Genomic DNA, 6733 nt, shown 5'->3' with positions numbered 1-6733 from the left:
ACATTTCCATGTACTATAGACAAATATCACCTAAATGCAAGAAAATTTCACCCCAATTCCCAACAGAAACCTTTTCTCTTGGTTCTCTTTTTTCCTCTCAGTCTGTTCTATCCCAGGCTCCATTACTAACCCTTCTTCTTGTGTCAACCCTTTACATGCTGCTGTGACCCCAGATTTTTTCTTTGTTCCTTTTCTCTTCACACTGTACACACTCTTCTTGGTGAATCAAAAAATCTTTATCTCTAGTCTAGATTTCTCTCCTGAGCTTCAGACCCATATATTCATCTGCCTGCTTACCATCTTAGCTTGGCTACCCCAAAGGCACCTCAAATCAACAGGTCCCAAAATAAATCAATTATCCCTACTCCCTCCCTTCAAACCTTCTTCTCTCCCTATGTACTCTTACTGCATGGCACTTCTATTCCCCAAGACACCCAGGTCAGAAACCTGGGAGTCATCTTAGATTCCTCCCACTATACCTCCCTCACCACATTCAATCACTCACTCTGTCCTATGAATGTCACTTCCTAATTATCTCTGAAATCCACCCCTCCTCTCCATTCTTATTTCTACTATTTGCCCTGGTTTAGGCACTCATTATTACTCATCGAAAAAGAAAAAAAGCAACTATGGGAACAATCTGCTTCAAGTCTACCCCTTTCAATCCATCCACCAGACTGCCAGAGTGATTTTTCTAAATTGCAGAGCAGGTTGTGTCCCCTTCCTGCTTTAAAACCTATAACTGCAGAAAGTCAAGTCTAAATCCCTGTGTGTGGCATGTAAGACTCCGTATGATGTAACTTCTGTTTGCACACTCTTCTTCCAATACATCCTGCCCTAGTTGTCTTGAGCACCTTGCATTGCTCAACTCCAAACACATCAAGCTATTTCTGACCTTCGTGCCTTTGCCTAGAATGCCCTTCCCCATACTACCCTGCCCACAACAAATCTTGTAGCACAGCTTGTCAGAGCTTTGCTAGGTGACAAGCTAGCTAACATCTGATAGACATTCATACTGAGATGGCTGGTGGCTACTTCTTGTCAAAAAATAATACTAGTAATAGACAATACTTATATAGTGCTTACCATGTGACAGGCATTCTTCTAAGTGTTTTCTTATAGTAACACAGGTAATCTTCATGACGGCTCTATGAGATAGGTACTACAATAATCTTCATGTTCTAGATGAAAATACCATGGGTCTAAATCACAGTCACAACAGCTCGTGGGTGGTAGAGATTCAAACTCAGGCATTCTGGCTCCAGAGTGTGTGCTCTTGACCACAGCTCTCTTGGTGTCACATTTCCATAATTCTGTCACCACTTTGGGGAAGGCAGTATGGGCTCTTCAGCCAGAACTTGTTTCAAATCGAAGCTCTGCCACTTACTAGCCATTTGACCTTGAACAAGTGAATTAATCTCTCTGATTCTCAGCTTCCTCTCTGTAAAATAAGGATAGCTATTGTAAACGTTAAATGAGATAAGCAGTATTTGCGAATGCGTAGAACAGAACTTGATATATATTAAGTCTTTAATAAATACTACCATTGTTGATTGTTATAGTGAATAAAAACAATGACTCTAATGGTGATTTCAGATATCAAAGGGAAGGGAATATAGAAAAGTGGTTAAGAAAAGGACTGACTTCTAGCTCTGCCTCTTGATAACTGAGTGATCTTAGGCAAATTATGTAATCTTTCTGTGTCTCAGTTTCTTCATCTATTAAATGGGATAATAATAGTATCTATTTCTTAAAATTATTTTGAGGATGAAATGAGTTAATAGATGTAAAACTTTTAGAACAGTGCCTACATAACTGTTGGGTTATGATAACAAATATATTCCCTTGAGGCCCTTGCCTCTTCTGCCTCTGTGTATGGACCACCCTATATGCATCTTTGCTTTGGTAACATTTGTGCCAGATGGCTACTGTTTTTTTTTAAATCACTAGTGTCCTTCATAGAGAATGGACTTGAGGACACGGGGAGGGGGAAGGGTAAGCTGGGACGAAGTGAGAGAGTGGCATGGACCTATATACACTACCAGATGTAAAATAGCTAGCTAGTGGGAAGCAGCCGCATAGCACAGGGAGATCAACTCGGTGCTTTGTGACCACCTAGAGGGGTGGGATTGTGAGGGTGGGAGGGAGTCGCAAGAGGGAGGGGATATGGGGATATATGTATACATATAGCTGATTCACTTTGTTATACAGCAGCAACTAACACAGCAATGTAAAGCAATTATACTCCAATAAAGATGTTAAAAAATCATTAGTGTCCTTAAAGGCAGAGAATTTACTTTTTCAGTATATCCCGAAAGCCAGCATATCCCCAAAGCCAGCATAGCTCTCTGGAGCATGGTCTGATGAGTCAATGAATAAATGAATGAATGGGTCTGAAGAAAAACATGAATAAATAAACAAACAGAAGAATGAAAAATTGGGCTGAAGTTCTGGGGCTGATATAATATCAGCAGGTTGGACCAATTTTTCTGACCAAACAGTAGAATGGAAAATTTCTTCCTGCCCACTCTGGGGACTTAATAAATATTTAATAAATGGCACTTAAATAGCAATATGCAAATGGCATATTCCATTTCATTTAGCTCAGTATGCTGCCTCATAGTCCTTCATTTGAAAGAAAACATGACAGATCATTCATTTTGCCTTACATATAAAGCATCAGAACGAAAAAGCTTCCTTTTTTCGAATCATGGCAGCCTGAGGGTCTGCAACTGATCTAGCTAAGGAAAGCTGAGGTTGGCTTTTGTGGATATGTCCACCTGTTAATTTTGGAGGCCCTCTAAGGCAAGGGTTTTCAATCCTGACTGTGCATCAGAGTAACTTGGGAGTTTATTAAATATGCAGATACCCAGGTCCTCTAACAGAACTACTCAATCATATCCTCCGGGAACACAGGTCCAGGGCCTTGACTTTTAAAAATCTGCCCTTACTCTAAAGCAGTGCCTTAAGGGTAGTCAAGATTGACCAGTAGCTGTCACTGAATCCTTCCTAGGCTCTATCACCTACCTGTCCTGTTGTCTTAACCTTTCCATACTTACTTGGAATACTGTCTACAGCAAGTAGCTCTGACCATATCCCAGAGGCATCCATAGCTCAGGTCACATGGACCATGAGAGAGAACAAGGGCCCTGTCATACATAGCATCTGGAAACCAAATGTTTTCCTGGGCAGCTTGGTAGAGCAAGCTTGGTGAAGCCTGTGCAGGAAGCAGTCCCCAAGCCTGTGGTTTTTCATTCCATCTTGATGCATTGACTGCTAAAGTGATATAGTCTGAAGGAGCCACTGTTCCTTTGGGTGCCTGGAAATAAATAGATCTGGTAAATGGAGCACAGAATCAGAAGCAGCAATTTTGTTTTCTTTAAAAATGAAAGAAAAAGAAAAAGTTTAATTTGTAAATCGACTTCAATTTTTAATATTTCTAGTTCTAAAGAAACAAGGCGGGGGGGGGAAGCACAGCAAAAGGAGGTGCAGAAATAATCCCATCTGCTACAGAAGGCCTCTACAGAACTTGACCACTAAAAAAAGAAACAGACTGTTCCTTGCTTCAACAACTCAGCCTCTCATGGTTCAATCGAGACAATCGTACCACAAAAGGATTCAGGGATTTGCTCAGAAATGTGGCTTTAGTTTAAAACACAAACGACCCCCTGCTGGAAAACAGTTGTGATGCTCCTTGTCTGGGAAGGCAGGCACCACTCATTCACACACCACACACCACTGCTTCCCATGTTTAGGGGCCTCAGATCAGGGTGGAGTTTCCTCTTGATTTGTAGCCCTTTCCTCCATGGCCGCTGTGTGCACGTCTGCGTGTGCCTGAAGTGTGTTGGCAAGTATCTTAGTCAGCACGGACTACCAAATAGCATAACAAATACCATAGACTGGCGGCTTCAACAGCAGACATTTATTTTCTCACAGTTCTGGAGCCTGGGGAGTCCAAGAGCAAGGTTCAGCAGGGTTTAGTTTCTGGTGAGAGCTCTCTTCCTAGCTTGCGGACAGCCCCCTTCTCGCTGTGTGCTCACATGGCCTCTCCTCAGTGTTCGCCCATGGGAAGAGACATTTCTCTCTCTTCCTCTTTTTGTAAAGCCACAAATTTTATCAGATTAGAATCCCATTCTTATGACCTCATTCAACTTGAATTGCTTCCTAAAAGTCCTATAGTCAAATATTGGGGGTTAGGGTTTTTTTTGTTTGTTTGTTTGTTGTTTCCGGTACGCGGGCCTCTCACTGTTGTGGCCTCTCCCGCTGCGGAGCACAGGCTCCGGACGCGCAGGCTCAGTGGCCATGGCTCACGGGCCCAGCCGCTCCGCGGCATGTGGTATCTTCCCGGACTGGGGCACGAACCCGTGTCCCCTGCGTCGGCAGGCGGACTCAACCACTGCGCCACCAGGGAAGCCCGGGGTTAGGGTTTTAACATATGAATTTGCGGATGGCGGGGGACACAATTCAGTCCATAGCAAGAAGGCAGTGTAGGAAAACTGCAAAGAGACACCTAGACTGGCCTGCAAGCACCTTCTGGAAAGGCTCAACCGGGAAAGAAAAGCACATATCAGATGAGGGAAGGAGCCCAAACTCAATCAACTGACACCGAGCCAGTCAGTCTGCGCTCCCCAACTCCCACCCTCCCCCGCCCACACCTGTGGCCATCCCCGACGGCCAGATGTGTACACACTGCCAAGGCAAGGCGTATGGCTTTAACCCCCATTTCAGCAGGGACCCCAGCCAGAGCATTTATACTCTCTAAGGCTCAATTATTCTCCCTCTAAGGAGAAGGGGAAGTTGGATATATTGGGTACCAATTACCAGCATGATAAGTAAGAAAAATGAATACTAACTAGGTTTCACAAGAGCAGAGACATGAAAGCCTTGCATAATGATAATCATAATTGCATTTGTAGACTGTGGTTTACTTTGACTAAGTACATTCTGGTACATTACCTATTTGATCAAAGTAAGTCAGGAGTTATTAGTCCCATTTGACAGATGAGGAAACAAGTACAAATGACCTATGACAGTGCCCAAGGTCATAGACCAAGTTAGTGTTGAAACCAATACTGCACTCTTAAAGAATGTAAGCAGTCGTTGATAAATTAACAGGGCCACACTGACCCCCTGGACACCAGAAGTGCTGTTATGGGGACAGCACCACACAATTTAGCACTGAATTTCTTTCCTATTCTTTCATATACATTTACTTGGTCTCCTTGAATTGTGAGTTTCTCAAAATCAGAGACCTAGGTTTGTATATTATCGAATTGCCCATAAGGCTTAGCATAGGGCTGGGCCAAGAGAATGAAATCATTGAAAATACTTAACTGTTGGTATAGCACTTTACAGTTTGCAAAGTGCTCTCACATATACTAGTTTATTTCGTCTTTATGACAACCTCCAGAATATCACTTTAGGAAAAGTCATTTTGTCTTCTCATTCTCATGATGCTTATTTTAATGCATTCATTTTATGAAATATTCACTGAGAACTTACCGTTATTTTTATCATGAATAACTAACACTGATTGAGCACTTACTGTGTAACAGGCGTTGAACCAGGCACTGGGCCTAATGCTGAGAATACAAAAATAAATCATGTGTCCCCACCCTGAAGGAGTTTCCTGAATAAATAAATAATGCCGTTTGATGAATGCCTGGTAGTGATCATCTGGCTTCTGAACTGTACTGCTCTAATGATGAGGATCTAATTATCTTCTAAGTAGCTTATTTTATTTTCCAGATAGTTCTGGTACAAAGCTCTTCCTTACCTTGTATCTCCTTTGCTTCCACCCCTTTGCTCTTAGACTTAGTCCTGGGGCCACACAATATAAATTTTCCTTTTCACTTGACGAACTTCCAAATATTTGAAGGCAACTGGTATCATCAGTCACCCCGTCCTAAGCTTCCCTGTCTCTGGCTCTGCCTGCCCTGGCTCTCCGACAGCTGGGCCCACTGTTTTATCCCCAAGGACTCAGTTCAGCCCTTCCCCAGTTTCCAGAGCCACAGATGCTTGAGGTCAGAAGCACTCAAGTGGCCAGCCTGAGCCTCCTCCATTCCAAATTCCAATCACTGAGGCTCTGCATTAGGGCACTCTCCTTGTTCTGTTAGTTTCTGAATCCCAGCTTCTTCCCCACCTGTGCCCTAGTTTGTAAAGCAAGAGATGAACCTGCAGCTTGAGCACTTTAATTAAAGAGGAGGAGGAACTGATAAGGGAAAGGGAATTTCGTGGGTGGACCAAAGTGCTTGAGGAGATAAGGATGAAGTCCAGAGCAAAGGTGGAGATGATGGGATTGATCTTGATCGGGAAGAAGGATGCCTTATCCACAGAGACTGAAGGAAAATGGTGAGCTGAGCAGGAGCTGTCGATAAGTTTGCTGTTGGAGAGGGCTGGGAGTTGAAATTGTTCCTGAGGCTGATTTTGACCTGGTTAACACCAACATGGTGACATCACCTGTTAAAGCTGAAGTGCTTTCTGAATGGGCAGGGATAGTCCTTTACCTATTGTTAAATATTTTCTTCCAGATTCAGTGAGATATAATTGACATACAGCACTGTGTAAGTTTAAGGCATACAACGTAATGATTTCACTTACATACATCATGAAATGATTACCGCAATAGGTTTAGTGAACATCCATCTTTTCATATAGATACAACATTAAAGAAATAGAAAAAATTGTTTTCCTTGTGATGAGAACTCTTTGGATTTCCTCTCCTAACAACTTT

General features: G+C 42.8%; 1 protein-coding gene across 1 annotated transcript in view; it reads right to left on the bottom strand.

Moving 5' to 3' along the window:
• Nucleotides 1-3260: 3260 nt before the first annotated feature.
• AMOT (angiomotin) overlaps nt 3261-6733 on the bottom strand; it is a 74321-nt gene continuing 70848 nt past the window's right edge. The window contains exon 15 of the transcript XR_009538527.1: nt 3261-3319. The gene's annotated coding sequence lies outside the window, so the exon portion shown is untranslated. The remainder of the gene's footprint in view (nt 3320-6733) is intronic.

Source organism: Lagenorhynchus albirostris, chromosome X (genome assembly GCF_949774975.1).
Source record: "Lagenorhynchus albirostris chromosome X, mLagAlb1.1, whole genome shotgun sequence".
In the NCBI taxonomy this organism is placed as follows: domain Eukaryota; kingdom Metazoa; phylum Chordata; class Mammalia; order Artiodactyla; family Delphinidae; genus Lagenorhynchus; species Lagenorhynchus albirostris.
This window is presented reverse-complemented; position numbering and strand designations above follow the sequence as displayed.